The sequence below is a fragment of the Schistocerca serialis genome, chromosome 1 (assembly GCF_023864345.2).
Source record: "Schistocerca serialis cubense isolate TAMUIC-IGC-003099 chromosome 1, iqSchSeri2.2, whole genome shotgun sequence".
Lineage (NCBI taxonomy): Eukaryota > Metazoa > Arthropoda > Insecta > Orthoptera > Acrididae > Schistocerca > Schistocerca serialis.
In genome coordinates, this window is record NC_064638.1 from 535,527,307 (window position 1) to 535,544,141 (window position 16,835).

The following is a 16,835-nucleotide window of genomic DNA, read 5'->3' on the forward strand; positions in this document are numbered from 1 at the left end:
CTCTGCTTGCCCTTTGCTCACGTGATATACTAAGAACTGTGGATGAAGATCAAGAGGTAGCTTCCATATTTCTATATTTCCGGAAAGCATTTGCCACTTTGCACCACTGCAGACTGTTAACGATGGTACTAGGATACAGAACAGGCTGGAAGACTTCGTATGTAATAGACTCCAATATGTTGTCCTCTACAGCGAGTTTTCATCAGAGACAAGGTATAGGCAGGAGCGCCCAAGGGAAATGTGATAGGACCACTATTATTTTGGTTACACATAGGTGATATGGCGGACAGGGTTGGCAGTGTCATATTACGCTGTGGTGTATGGAAAGGCGTCGTCGTTGAGTGATTGTAGGAGTATACAACATGACTTAGACGAACTTTCTAGTTGATGTGATGCGTGGCACTTAGCTATAAATGTGGAAAAATATTAGTTAATGTGGATGAGTGAGAAAAACAAACACATAATGTTCGGATATAGCATTTGTAAGTCCTAAATGAGACAGTCAAGTTTAATTATCTGGGCGTAGCACTGCAAAGTGATATGAAATGCAACGAGCATATGAGGATTGAAGTAGGGAAGGTGAATAGTCGACTTCAGTTTATTGGGAAGAATTTTGGGAAAGTGTGGTTCATCTGTAAAGGAAACCGGACTTAGGACGCTAGTGCTGCCTGATCTTGAGTACTGCTCGAGTGTTTGAGATCCGTTCCAGGTCGGATTAAAGGATGACATCATTGAAGCAATTCAGAGGCAGTCTGCTGGATTTGTTACCGGTAGATTCGAACAGCATGCAAGTGCTACGGTAAATACTTCGGGAACTCAGATGGGAATCCCTGGAGGGAAGGCAACGTTCTCTTTTGGGAAACTATTGAGAAAATTTAGAGAACTGGCATTTGAAGCTAACTGGAAAACGATTTTACTGCCGCCAACATACATTTAACATAAGGACCGTAAAGAGAAGATAACAGAAATCAGGGCTCATACATAGGCATATAGACAGTCGTTTTTGTCTGGCTCTATTTGCGACTGGAACAGGGAAGGAAATGACTAGTAATGGTACAGGGTGCACTCCGCCACCCACGGTACAGTGGCCTGCGGAGTATGTATGTGTGTGTGTGTTTGTGTGTGTGTGTGTGTATGTGTGTGTGTGTGTGTGTGTGTTTGTGTGCAGGCATTATCTTGATGAAAAGTGAAGCCAGGATGGCTTGTCATGACGAGCAACGAAACGGGGTGTAGAATATCGTCAGCATACCGCTATGCTGTAAGGAAGCCGCAGATGACAACCAAATTTATGCTGCTATGAATTGAAATACCACACTAGATTATCACTTCCGGTTGTCGGGCCATATGGTATCCCGGCTGGTATCCCGCTGCTGACTGGGGAGTCTCCAGACGTATCTTCGCTAGCCGTCGGACCTCAGTTGGAAGTGGCATTCATCTATAAATACCATACTACTCCCACCAATGACGTTCCAAGCCTAAGACCTGTCCGAAGACCACCAATGGTTGATACCAACCGTACCGTCACCCGTCATACGACCCGACGACCAGGACTGATGGTTTGGGGTGCCATTTCTTTTCATAGTAGAATCCTTTTTGTTGGTATCCACGGAATCCTGACATCACAGCGTTTTGTCAACGACTTTCTACGCCCCGTTTTGTTTAGCTTCATGACAAGCCATCCTAGGATTACGTTTCAGCAAGATAATGCCAGCCCACACTCGGCGACATTTTGTACTGCTTATCTTCGGCCCTGCTAAACCCTACCCTGGCCCGCAAGGTCAATATATCTCTGCCAAATTGAGACAGCTCGGGATTTCGACTGTCTAAAGCGCCATTTGCACATAATTTTTCATGATATCCATCAGGAGGACATTCAACAATACTGTAAATCAATGCAAAGCCGAATAACTGCTTTCATGAAAGCCAGAGATGTGGCAACGCGTTATTGACTTGCTTGCTCAATTTGTGAAGCTGTTTGTTTTGAATAAGTCACTCAATTTTTCTTAAATCTGTAATCATTTGTTTGACGTATCCGTTCAACGGGAGGATAACATTCTACGAGTGAGGACGTGGAATGTCAGAAGCTTCAACGTGATAGGGAAACGAGAAAATCTGAACATTTAATTGCAAGGGCACATTCTAGACATAGTGACGATGATGATTTGATCCCATACACCGAGGAGCGTAGGGGACGATGCGGGAGACCCGCACCGCCGACTAGGCTATGTCATGGAGGAGATGGTTTGCCATTGCCTTCCTCCTACCGTAATGGCGATGAATGATGATGATGAAGACGACACACCAACACCCAGTCATCTCGAGGTAGGGAAAATCCCTAAAAGGAGTCAATTTAGATGAGATAGGAGATCCTGTATTATAATTTAAAAGAGCTTTCGAGGACATAAGATAAAATAAGACAGAAATTTGGAAATTTGTGTTAAGGACTATGGAACCAAACTGCTGAGATCATCGGTCAATATGCTTACGCACTACTTAATCTAACTTAAACTAACTTACACCAAGGACAACACACCCACCCATGCCCGAGGTAGGACTCGAACCTTCGATTTGGTGGTGGGGGGGGGGGGCGGGGGGAGGGGGGGGGGGAAACCGCGCGAGCCGTGACAAGACACCTCAGACAGCAAAGTAAAACAGAAGTGATAGATAATATTCCATCAGAACTTCTAAAATCATTGGTGGAAGTGGCAACAAAAAGACTGTTCATGTTGGTGTGTAGATTATTTGTGTTTGGCGACATACCATCTGACTTTCGGAAAAGCGTCGTCCGCACAGTTCCGAAGAGCTCAGAAGTGCGAGAATTATCGCACAATCAGCTTAACAGCTGCTTAACAGTTCGCATCCAAGTTACTTACAAGAATAATACAGAGAAGAATGGAACAGAAAATTGTAGATGCGCTAGATGACGATTAGTTTGGCTTTAGGAAAAGTAAAGGCACGAGAGGCAATTCTGACGTTGCGGTTAATAATGGAAGCAAGAATAAAGAAAAATCAAGACATGTCATAGGATTTGTAGACCTGTAAAAAGCGTTCGAAAACGTAGAATGGTGCAAGATGTTCAAAATTCTGAGAAAAATAAGGATAAACTATAGGGAGAGACGGGTCACATACAATATGTACAAAACCAAGAGCGAATAATAAGAATGGAAGACCAAGAACGAAGTGCTCGTATTGAAAAGGATGTGAGACAAGGACATAGCCTATTGTTCAATGTGTGTATCTAGGTAGCAATGATGGAAATAAAAGAAAGGTTCAGGAGTGAGATTAAAATTCAAGGATGAAAACTGTAGAGGAAGAAAGAGATTGGAATACATCCAGCCGATAATTAAGGACGTAGGTTGCTACTGCTTCTCTGAGATGACGACGTTAGCACAGTAGAGCAATTCATGGCGCGCCGCATCAAACCAGTCAGAAGATTGATGACCAAAAAAAAAAAAAAAAAAGTACATCTGTACAAGTCATCTACCGATTTCCGTGTCATTCGGATAGTTTCTTCGTGGTGCGTCGTTTTTTTTCTCTTTTTTGTGTCTTGTATTTTCAAACAGATTTATGGACTATTCTCTCCTAATCCACCGACATTATAGGTAGCCTCATTCAGTGTACTGATGTCCATTTTCGGTTGTCCTTCGTCGTAATTGAATACGTCCTATAAGTGTTCGGTTCAGGCACGAGGCCTGTGACACGCACTGTGTTACGCGACTCTGATCGTGGGGCTGACATATAGTGGCCGGCCGCGGTGGCCCAGCGGTACGCCGACACGGTAGTCCTTCCCCGGTAGCTGAGTGGTCAGCGCGACAGAATGTCAGTTCTAAGGGCCCGAGTTCGATTCCCGGCTGGGTCGGAGATTTTCTCTGCTCATGGACTGGGTATTGTGTTGGCCTAATCGTCATCATTTCATCTCCATCGACGCGAAAGTCGCCGAAGTGGCGTCAAATGGTTCAAATGGCTCTGAGCACTCTGCGACTTAACTTCTGAGGTCATCAGTCGCCTAGAACTTAGAACTAATTAAACCTAACTAACCTAAGGACATCACACACATCCATGCCCGAGGCAGGATTCGAACCTGCGACCGTAGCGGTCGCTCGGCTCCAGACTGTAGCGCCTAGAACCGCACGGCCACTCCGGCCGGCGAAGTGGCGTCAAATCGAAAGACTTGCACCCGGCGAACGGCCTACCCGACGGGAGGTCCTAGTCACAGGACATTTACAATTTAGCTCAGCGTGTTCGGTCAGAGGGTTTAGCTATCCTCTGTAACAAAAAAAAAACTGAGTGAATGGATCATAGAACAACTTGAACGAGTGTCATCGTACGTCCACCATGAACAAATTCAACGAGCAATATAGAACAAAAAAAGAAATAAAAAAAAAGAAAGCGGTTGTAGGCATTTCAGGCCGGAACCGCGGGACTGCTACGGTTGCAGATTCGAATTCTGCCTCGATTATGGATGTGTGTGATGCCCTTAGGTTATTTAGGTTTAAGTAGTTCTAAGTTCTAGGGGACTGAAGACCATAGATGGTAAGTCCCATAGTGCTCAGGTCCCTTTTTTGTCACATCGTGTCTTCCAGATCTGCCTAACTGGACTTCTTCAATTTTTAAGGCACCATGGACTCACCTTTCATCCTCCAGGTTAGCTGCACCTCGTTTTCAGTATATCTTAAAATTGCCATATCCTAAATGTTCCCTCAACTTTTACACGGGTTTATAAAGAGTACCCGTAATGGGGTGAACAAAAATAATTCACGACATGATGCTAATCTTTTGATTACTGGCGCCTTTGGTCTGTTTGCTTGTCGGTGTCGCACTTATTGGCTTCAACTGTATTCCGTAAATGCTCAGTACAGCAGAACGTGGAACGAACACTAGCCTCATCGTCTGCGAAATGCTCGTTCACACGCGCCGGTCACTTTGTCAGTGTTTCTTATGTAAGTGGATTTCCCCATTTGCGGCCCGTTTCTTCTTCTATTCGTCTTTGCTCCGCTTATGCAGGATATGACAAAAAGATATGGCCAAACATGCAGGGAACATTTCTCACACACAGAGGAAGAAGACATATGAATACGATTCCGAAAATGTTTTATTTCTATGTTCACTACATTAGTCATCGAAAAAAAAAACCACAAGAAAGAGCTTATCGGTAAAGTACGAAACACTTTCCTAATTAAATGTTGAAAACGGCCTCGTTAGCAGGGATCATGCATCATCCCGCCATGGCACTGAATCTCTGATGTGTCCCTAGGGATTTGCGTAATGTTTCAAAGCATTCCACAATATCCCAATAAAGGCACGTAGTAGTGGGGTTGAATCCGAAGAGCGTGGAGGCAAAGGAATTGGTTCATCTCTACCTCAGGAACCTGTTATTTAGAAGCCTGCGGGCACTACCACGCACTTGTAAGGCAAGGGCACATGTTCTAGTAGAAAGGCTGAAGTATTCTTACAGAATGAATGGTACGTTTTTCTGTTGAGCCTGGCAGGAAGAACATGAGACCTTGGCAAACTCTCGCCGGCCCAGATTTTCACAGAACATCTTTCTTGATGACATGACTGCACAATGTTGTGAAGGCACTCGGCATTCCGTACGTGTTGACTGTAAAATTTTACGCTCCGATCGCTCCGATCACGATGGAACGAAATCTTATCCGTGAACAACAGATTTGCACTAAAGTGAGAGCTGACAGTTAGTTCAATGTTCCATTCGCAGAAGTCAGCTGCTGACAGCGTCTGCACACGGTGTACATGGTGCAGATTCAGCAGTTTCTCATGCAGCACTCTCCTGACAGTCTTGTGGTTAACATAACCCATCGCTGCTGATTGTCTTCCGCTGACACTAGGGCTGTCATCAACTGGACGAAGTTCCCCTTCCAGTTGATTTGCCCTCGTCCTTCTACGCTTCCCCCACTTGCCAGTAGTAGGCCTAAACGCCGAATGCTCTCTGAGATGACGGTCAGTCCATTCAAACATCCCCTTGTCGGGGCACCATCGTTGTGGATATCTCTCCCGATATAAGCGTTGAGCGCCATGGCCATTACTAGCTACTGATGCCTACAACAAATCGACATCTGCCAACTCCGCAGGGGTACATTTCCACTGCACTGTATCGGAAATCAAGGCCGTTACTAAACAACAGATGCTACGTACTTGATACCTGTAGAGCAGTGAGGTTAGTCACATTTGAACACAAGGAATAAGGTGAGCGACACATCAGTAATAACTTCGTTTCATAGGAACAACAAACACTGGAGGAGAACTTACTGCACATTCTAACCAAACGCAACCAGTAGGGCAATTTGAACACTTCATGTATGAAAATGTTTCATGTAATGCACGAACGTTCTGTTTCTTTGTGTTTTCTATAATTAATGTAATTATGAAAAGAAGTGGAAAATGTGCTCTATCACGGAAAGTAAGGGTCTCAGGTTTCACTACCATGAGTCCTGTGTGTGTGAGGAAAGTTTCTAAAACTTTGGGCTATGCCATTTGTCAGATCCTATATATAAGGTGAACCAAAAGTACGATAACTTTTGAACATGGCCTGATTAATAGAGTAACGTAAGAAGAGAGGTAAAAACAGACGCTAATGCCTGAAATGGCAAAAAGAGTGCAAAAACTGTCGGAGAGATGGCGCTGGACAGCAAAAGTCAGTGACACCACGTGATAATAATGTATAAAATGAGGTCTGGTGAGAGCTGGCTCAGATGCACCAGCAGTCGCAGCATTTTGACTTTACAAGAGAAGGCACTGTTAGTGAAGCGTTACTATGAACGGAGAATCGGCTACTGCATCTTTACTATCCTATCATCATAAGAAAGTGATGCGAACGTGTAAAAGTCCTCTATGACGAAAATGTTCACAAGGTTCATAGGCAGGAGTTGTTTAGGCGGTCGGTCCTGTAGTGGGTGACCGGGAGCAACTGCTACTGCTGCTTGGACCGCTGAGCAAGAAATGGAGGCTTTAGCGGGTTCATCGTCGCATTCTGAGGTCAGCGTTCGTGAGGTTTCACTTCGCGCCGGCATTCCACGCTCTACTGTTTGGAGAGCTCTTAGGTACACCACGCCTCTCTCCCCGCTCACCCCCCCCCCCCCCCCCAAACTTCCCCCAGTGCTATCAGTAGAAAATCCAGGGTCATCGTGAACAGGGAGAGAGCAATTTTGCGGCACGGAAATCATTTGCGGTGTGGGAACTTCAAAATATGAGGGAAGATGACTATTGGTCACCCAACATGTTATGGACAGACGAAGCCCATTTCACATTCTAACGATCTTGTCAACAGCTGCAGAATATGGGCAACCAAAAATCCTAGACATGTCGAAGAAACCCCATTGCATCGTGTGGATTTCCTGCATCTTTATGGATGGGCCATTTTTCTTCGCGAAAATATTGGGTCTACTTTTCAAACTTTCACTGTCACGGATGCGAGGTACACCGATATGTTACAAAATTGAGCCATCCCTAGCCTGGATGATAAACGCCAGCTGGAAGAAAAGACTTTCGTGCACGATGGAGCTCCGCACCATATTGCTACATGTGTGTAACATCTCTCGCCACTTCTTTTGGTGAGGATCGCATGCTGAGAAACTGCTTCCGTCATGCTTAAATCTCAAGTCCCCAGACCTCAGTCCGCATGATTACTGGTTGTTTGGTAAACTGAAATCGCAAGTCTACCGCGATCGTCCGGGCTAGGGATGCTAAAAGACAACACCTGACGGAAATTGCTCACCGTGCCTACTGCCACGCTGTACCGTGGTGTTCACGACATTCTTCCTCGACTACAGGGTTTGTTGATGAAAGATGGCCGACATGTTCAGCATTATTATTTTTGCTGAAAATCAATTAATATGCAAATTATTCCTTTTGAATCACATAAAGCGCCACATATTGGTCATTTTGTGCAATCTTTTTGTTTCAGTAAAACCGCTTGTCATTTCTATGCGTCAGTTTTTTCTTTTCTGCCTACAATATTCCGTGAAGTATGCAATTTTCAAATGTTAACGGGGTTTTGTGTCACCCGGTGCTTTCCTTTTTGCGTCACAGCACCCAACAGGCAGAATCCTACGTCGCGGTGGACGGTGGTCAAAACGTTTTGCCTCCTCGAAAGACAGTTAGCGCATAGGCAACACAATAAGGAATGAATTATTGGCTTCAAAATCCTTTTGATGAAAAGCTCAATAATAAAGGAGCACAATCGGGGAAAGAGAAAGGAAATCGGATGAGGTCATTCACATTCGCCATGACTGATTTCCGAGAATAATGGAAAATCAAAATCCGGAGGACTGGACGGGGAATTGAAGCACCGTCGTTCCGAACACGAGTCCAGAGCGTCAGCATTGCGCTACCTCGGTCAACTGGAGCAAACATCTCAGGCAGCACCGAGCAGAGCGGACCACAGTAGTGTACGGGTCGGTCTCCTTGCGCGTGGCGGCGCGCAGCACGCAGATAGGACGTCATAACGCACGGCCGTGCCGGGAGCCGCAGGAGGCGCGCGTGATTTGCATGCAAATAGAGTGGGTCCGGCGGCGCTATTGTTATCGCCGACAGGTAGGCGGCCATTGTCGCGCGCCGCTGACCGGCAACGACTGCGGCCGTCTGCGCCGCCGCCACTGTGCGCCTGCCTGCGCCAGATTACGGCCGTCACTGAGGCAGCAGCAGACCCGCAGCTTCCTGGGTCCACAGAGAGGCGTCGGTGAAAGGCTGTCCCCAACCTGCTGACGCAGCCGTCCGTAGGAATGGATCTTCCAGGCAAAACTATTCACTGCACAGTTGGGCGCTGCTCTCATTGGCGTTTCGACTCCTAAAGCTGTGTGTACAAATTATTGAGACGTGTCTCTTAATTTGTTTCGTGTGCACAAATAATACAAGCTAAAATTTAATTCAGAATATATGTACTAAAAGCTGATGCTAACCCTCATTCCTTAAATCTTTCGTCATCAAGGCAACACGTTTGTCCCACTAAATAAATACCTAGCTCTGAGCAAAGGAAAGTCTGTTTCACAAATCTATCTGCCTTTGCTGTCTAGCGAGAATCTTTCAGAACTTTGAGAGGAATATATAAAACGCTGTGAACGGTGCGCCTGTTTTGCGAAAATCAAAACAAATAACCAGCTTCTCAGCTCCAAACGTGTCTCAAGAGACCGATTGTATATCCTTATGCATTAGACATTGTTGTGAAACATGACTTCCATCCTCAGTAAACCTGCCGGTTTCTGTGTAGTTAGTAATGATTGAGATGTATTATGTCCCTGTAAACTTCAGAAAATAAAAAACATATAAATAAATCAAACGAAAAAATATACTATGTGCCAAAGGCATCTCAAAGTTGTATGTTGAAAATCTCTACGCACTGTTTCATATATTTCATTGTCATGGGAATAAAAGCGTTTTGGTACTGTTTTGTTGTATTTTTCCATAATAACCATGCCGATACTCTTCCTACAAACAAAACCCTTCCTCATAAAATCGTAGGTTCCAATGAAAATATGGATCTACGAAGGTTCACAGGACACATTTGTCTGTCGGAAGTACAGCGATCATGAAAGAAGGTAGTTCTCGATCTTTTATTTGACAAAAATTGGAGAAAATAAGTTTTAACCACGAAAAGGGTAAGCGATAGTCCTTTCAGTCGACACTTTCTTCTTTCTTTCGTGGCTCGTCTGTCTTCTTACCTTCTCCTCGACCGCCCAGCTCTAAATTTTCTTCTTCTACTACTTCTTCCCTTCACATTTTTTCACGGTCTTCCAAATGCTCTTTTATTTTCCTGAGAGCCACAGCTCTCTGAGGCCCCTTGTCACGGTCCGCGCGGCTCCCTCCCCCCCCCCCCCCTCCCCCACGGAGGTTCGAGTCCTCCCTCGGGCACGGATGTGTGTGCTGTCCTTAGCGTAAGTTACTTTAAGTTAGATTAGGTAGTGTGTAAGCTTAGGGACCGTAGACCTCAGCAGTTTGCTCCCATAAGACCTTACGATAAATTTCCAAAAGTTTCCCACAGCTCTACATACGTACATCTAAGATCAACACCGTTAATAGACTCTAACAAATTTTGAATATTTTCTGGTCCCATAATTTATACCTTCCGTGAGAGGCTGTTAAAAAGTTCTCAGATCTAACAAAGGACCAAAGACGATACCTTATTCATAGCTTTCAGTATAATAAACATGTACAGCAAAACATTCCAGTACTTTTAATACCTTCAGTGAGGTAGGTTTTTTCTCTGAAACCAGGTTGCTTGATTCTCGATACCAGTATACTACATTATTCCCTTCTCTTTTGCAACAGAATCCTATTTTTAACATAATCTCCGTTGAATGCGATGGCCTTCTTTCGCCTTACTGGGAAGACCCGTATGCCGTCATGGTATCACACTACCGGCCGAAGACGAAGCCAGCGTGCCTTGTTGCGTCAGTAACCTCCAAATCATCTACTTACTGCTTCCCACTGAAGGCTTCCTTCGTTGGGAGAAAACAGATGGAAGTTCAGTGACGAGAAACCGAGTGGGCACCCACACCTTTGACTACTCCATATGGTTGTGTTAGCACTACCAACAGAGACGTTCAGTTGAGCAGCGATGTGTTAGACTGTGATCCGTCGATGACTTCGAATAAGAATGTCCGCACTTTCCAACATTGCAGGAGTCAGAGCCCCGACAACTTTGCGCGACCTTTTTGCGATAATGCCTACGACTCACCTTGCTTTTGATTACTGCCAGGTCTCCGCAGACACTGCTCAAACCGCTATGAATATCTGCGATTCTCCGTTTCTCCGCCAAAAGAGACTCTGTGCTTGGAACGCACCTTCGTTACAGACGCCATTTTAAAGGCTACGTAGCGCGGTCACCTATCGGAACTTCATGAAACTATAGAGGCTGAAGCCGAAATATACCACAATTTTCCACAGCAAATTCCGCATTTCTGTAACCGAAATTGCCTAGGAAAGAAATGTGTTACATTATCTCCATCCATCTGTGGGTGATTCTTACAAGGGTACCAGATACTACATGGTGTTACAGTTAAACAAATAAAAGCAAAGGTCTGGACTGAGAAGGCTGAGCGAAGTAATCGGCGTCGGCATTTTCCTAAAGTGCTTTTGGAAAACCACGGAATAGTGCAGGAGGAAGGAATGTAAGGGTAAACGTCTCATCAGGCAAAAAGGATATTAAAGATGGAGCACAGGCTCAGAATGTGGATGATTTGGGAAGGAAATTGGCCACGTTATACAGTCTTCGTCGAAGCCGTCCTCCATTTACTTTAAATGATCCAGGGCAGCAATGAAAATCCGGTCGGGTAGAGTACATAAAGACTTTAAGAGATAAAACAGATTTCTGGAGAAGTTCGGAGTAACCGATTTGAGGGCATAAACGGTTAACACAAAGCAGGGAGACGGAGACCATACTACCAGTGGGAAGAATGATAGTATGGAAGTGCTTATGACAAGCGTACACTGCAGTACAGTAACTGTTTTAAACTGACTATTGTTTCATTTAATTCTGACTTCTTCACTCACTAGTCACTATAATTTGCTCCACGCAGGACGGAGCATTCTTAGAGGAAATACTTGAAATGGAACGATTTAAATTCACGCCGAATATATCCAGCCAACATGTTTCATCTCTCAGTAATATAAACCCACAAAGGAATACCTGCAAGAACAGTAAAAGTGCAAGGACTAATTATATTTCCTATTAAATATAAACAAAAAATCGGTAACCGCTTCATCGCACTTGCGTGGTTCGAAACGGAGACTCTGGTGGTTAATTTGTGTCAGTCAGCTCTCTGTTTCGTTCATCAGTGCGTCAGCAGCGAGCGATGTAAGTGGTCGGGGTTATCGCGTCTCCCGCCAGTGCAGCGTACGTTCTGTCGTTAAGCTACCTACAAGCAGAAGAAGTCAACAAAGCCGCGATGCGTTGTCAATCGTGTCGTTATTTGGGGAATAGGTTATAAATGATGGCCTTGTAAGAGAGTGCGGCAGAGATTTGAAGGCTAGTCGTACAGAGGTGAATGATGGAAGTAACAGTCGCCACAGTGATTTGGCCACAATAATTTGTAGTTAGTGATACGTTACGAAGATGAAATGTTTAAGAACCAGGAATAAAATAATTAATGGTGTGTGATGTTACAATTTTAGTTAGCAGAAACTAACATATTTAGCGGGACTTACAAGTGTCCGGTTTTGTTTATGTTCAAGGAATTATATAGATATTACGGTTTTATTTAGCGCCCGAAGTAAAGTACTGATAAGGAAGTAAAAGACAGATACAGTTGTATACATCTCTCGTAAGTAAGAACATAAATACATAGAAGTATTTCTTAGTTGCTATTGTTTCACTACTGGGAATATGAGCTATACTGAAGAATAAAAGCACCTTTGGATGTTGCTTAGCTCTGGAAGTAATACACTACAAAAAGAATAAAGTAAAAAAGGGCTACATAATGACTTCTATATACGATACTTTTTGTTCTTCGCAGAAAATATTTTTTCGAAAAATAAATTATGATGTTTTGAAATATTTAGATGACAACCCTGCTACTCTTTCAGATTTAAGTAGTCTGAAGTGTTTACCACGCGGTCCTTGTTAAGAACAGTTGTTATGGCTATTGCTCTTGTCATTAAGGAACTCTACTATAATTGCCAGTTCCTTAGCGATGTTAATGTATGCCATTTTTTCACAGAAAGACAGTTCGAACAGCTTTACTTTCCCTGTACAGCAATTCCGGTGCGACTTATAAGCACAAACAAGCACTCGTGATTAGCCAGACGCAGTACAAGAATAATACGCCAAGGGCAATGCAGTTGACACACTTGCTATGGGTGGTCGATTGAGACACGAATGTCGCTCGTGCAAAACGGGCTTTCATTCTGTGCTGTAAAGATGTTATGTCATGAAACATTTTTGTAACAGTGCTGCACTTGATCTATGAGCGTATATAGACTAAAGAACTGCATCGCGAGGCCACCAAAAGCTATTGTGATGTGTATTTGCTCACAGACAACCGACTTTCGCCAAGCGCCAATGTTCAAGTGTCGGACTAACACTACATCAACCTAAAAAAATGTTCCTTGGCTTCAAAGTCATGCAATACAATCATTGTTTCAAATTGCAGTATCTGCCACTTACGAATACGACGCCAAGGAACCATTCTATAACTAGAAGTAGCACTCATCTGCAAAGGAGACTGATTTACTTGGATGACTGTACATTACAATAAAATTGGTGTTCCATGTCATCGTTCTTTAAAATTTATGTTATGCACGGTGGAATGCACCAGTGTCTCCAAAGTTTTAATTCGGATTTTCCTTCCGCCCATTATAGATACTTGTTAACAAAGCTAACATAGATGTTTTTTATTCGTGTCCATTTCAAAACAACAACAACGTGGAGACCAAAAAATACCACTGGAGAACGCAATGCCGACTTCCTGTTCCATTCAGGAGGAACGCGCAAAGTATGATACACTCCTGGAAATGGAAAAAAGAACACATTGACACCGGTGTGTCAGACCCACCATACTTGCTCCGGACACTGCGAGAGGGCTGTACAAGCAATGATCACACGCACGGCACAGCGGACACACCAGGAACCGTGGTGTTGGCCGTCGAATGGCGCTAGCTGCGCAGCATTTGCGCACCGCCGCCGTCAGTGTCAGCCAGTTTGCCGTGGCATACGGAGCTCCATCGCAATCTTTAACACTGGTAGCATGCCGCGACAGCGTGGACGTGAACCGTATGTGCAGTTGACGGACTATGAGCGAGGGCGTATAGTGGGCATGCGGGAGGCCGGGTGGACGTACCGCCGAATTGCTCAACACGAGGGGCGTGAGGTCTCCACAGTACATCGATGTTGTCGCCAGTGATCGGCGGAAGGTGCACGTGCCCGTCGACCTGGGACCGGACCGCAGCGACGCACGGATGCACGCCAAGACCGTAGGATCCTACGCAGTGCCGTAGGGGACCGCACCGCCAATTCCCAGCAAATTAGGGACACTGTTGGTCCTGGGGTATCGGCGAGGACCATTCGCAACCGTCTCCATGAAGCTGGGCTACGGTCCCGCACACCGTTAGGCCGTCTGCCGCTCACGCCCCAACATCGTGCAGCCCGCCTCCAGTGGTGTCGCGACAGGCGTGAATGGAGGGACGAATGGAGGCGTGTGGTCTTCAGCGATGAGAGTCGCTTCTGCCTTGGTGCCAATGATGGTCGTATGCGTGTTTGGCTCCGTGTAGGTGAGCGCCACAATCAGGACTGCATACGACCGAGGCACACAGGGCCAACACCCGGCATCATGGTGTGGGGAGCGATCTCCTACACTGGCCGTACACCACTGGTGATCGTCGAGGGGACACTGAATAGTGCACGGTACATCCAAACCGTCATCGAACCCATCGTTCTACCATTCCTAGACCGGCAAGGGAACTTGCTGTTCCAACAGGACAATGCACGTCCGCATGTATCCCGTGCCACCCAACGTGCTCTAGAAGGTGTACGTCAACTACCCTGGCCAGCAAGATCTCCGGATCTGTCCCCCATTGAGCATGTTTGGGACTGGATGAAGCGTCGTCTCACGCGGTCTGCACGTCCAGCACGAACGCTGGTCCAACTGAGGCGCCAGGTGGAAATGGCATGGCAAGCCGTTCCACAGGACTACATCCAGCAATTCTACGATCGTCTCCATGGGAGAATAGCAGCCTGCATTGCTGCGAAAGGTGGATATACACTGTACTAGTGCCGACATTGTGCATGCTCTGTTGCCTGTGTCTATGTGCCTGTGGTTCTGTCACTGTGATCATGTGATGTATCTGACCGCAGGAATGTGTCAATAAAGTTTCCCCTTCTTGGGACAATGAATTCACGGTGTTCTTATTTCAATTTCCAGGAGTGTATTTTAATACCTCTGCGCGCGCGTTCTAATATTAGTCCGATCTTGCCTTCGCTATCGCTATGGGCGCGGTGCGTCGGGGGCTGCAGCGTATTCCTATAGTCATAACTTGAAGCTGGTTCTTGAAATTTATCTAACGAGGAGAACACGGCAAGAACCATCATCCGATTTCCCAGGAACTTCACTCACTGGAAGAAGAGTAAAAATAAGCGAAATCGTGTCTCAACGTACCCGTAGATACTCGACTTCTTCTGAAAAAAACTACGGTCAACGTTCTCGAGCTACTTGAGGAAGAAAATTGAAACGAGCGTATGGCATCTTTGGCAGGGAGGCCCTGTTCGGGGAGGTTCGGCCGCCAAGTGCAAGTCTCATTCCATCCGACGCCACATTTTTGTCTTCTTTTTATACAAGTCAAAGGAAATAAAGCAAATAAAAATCAAAATGGCATCCGCGTCCCGCCAACTTTTGTGGGTGGACGCACTCTGAATCCCAAAGCAGTCAGGCATGTTCCAGGCACGTCTTCACGAAGAATATTGCGTTTTGTCGGTACGTGGGACCGGGTCCTGGTATTACATAATCTCACTGAAGTCACCTTTTCATACCTGGGACACCTCAGCTGCAGTGGGGATCGAAGAAGGCACTACCCCAAAAGTTGACATAGTACTGACGGTATCGCGGATGGTGCACAAGAATAGTAAATCGATCTAGCAGGAACGTCCAAAAATCAAGTACACTCTTATCACCTTCACGGAACAAATAAGATATCGAGAGGCCTTTTATCCAGATCACAGCGTTGGTCTTCGTACGTGGAACATGTATCTCATCTGGGGACAGAAGTGATTTCGGTATAATGGCTAGGGGAGCCATACGTAGGAGAACGGCAGTCATCGTCTGAATCAACTGCCCAACCTCTGCAGAAGATCCATACATCAGTCGATGCTCGCCCGTATCAAGCGTGTGACAACGAGAACACAGCGGCGAAACTGTCATTTTTATGGCATGCAAACGAAGTTGTGTCATTTATTTTCCATTGACGACCAGATACCAGGTTACGAACGTGAAGACACCATGGACAGAAGTTACACTAATGAAGAGTACACTGACATGCATTTCATGTGTGGCAAAGCGAACTGTGTTCAAATTACTATTGTTTCATTTAATTCTGACTTTTGTTCATTTCACCAGTCACTATAATTTGCTCCATGTAGGACGGAGCATTCTTAGGGGAAATATTTGAAATGGAACGATTTAAATTCACGCCGAATATTTCCAACCAATATGCGCTTGAGACTGCGTGATTGTATGAATAAGCTTTCCCTTTCCGCAGGCAGCCCGACAGGCGCACATTTAGCCGGTTAAACCAGAGCGTCTGAGAAACCGGGAGTTTCGCACGTCATATACAAGAATACAGACTCATAACATCCGATGTTGGGACAGGGTGTTAAGCATTGTACACGAACGTCCGAAATCTTCAACAAGGACGATTGCTATCCAAGAGCGTTTCCTGTGTCATAGCAGTATGTGCGAAGTTTACATCGGCAAGTACTCCAACCACATCGTCTCCAGCGAATGAACGCCCTCAACAATGTAGACTTCCCTCCTAGAGAGAATTTCTGCGAATGGGTGCAACAACAACAGTATCCCCTGAATCCCCTGTTTTAAAGCAGTATTCTGTTCACGGATGAGGCTGGATTTACCCCTGGTGGTATTTTTAAGTCCCATAATTATCACATTTGAGCCGGGGAGGACTGCTCGGAGACCGCATAATTGGACCACACTTCCAACCATAGAGACTAACCAGGCAGCAGTACATACGATTTCTGCAGTCTGCAATTCCAGATGTACATGATGATGTCCCACTGAATATGTGGTTCATGCAAGACGGTGCGCCGGCCGCGGTGGTCTAGCGGTTCTAGGCGCGCAGTCCGGAACCGCGCGACTGCTACGGTCGCAGGTTCGAAT

At 45.5% G+C, this 16,835-nt stretch overlaps 1 protein-coding gene across 1 annotated transcript in view; it reads right to left on the minus strand.

Moving 5' to 3' along the window:
• LOC126411812 (acid sphingomyelinase-like phosphodiesterase 3a) overlaps positions 1-16,835 on the minus strand; it is a 1,193,501-nt gene that overhangs the window by 373,594 nt on the left and 803,072 nt on the right. The window lies entirely within an intron of this gene.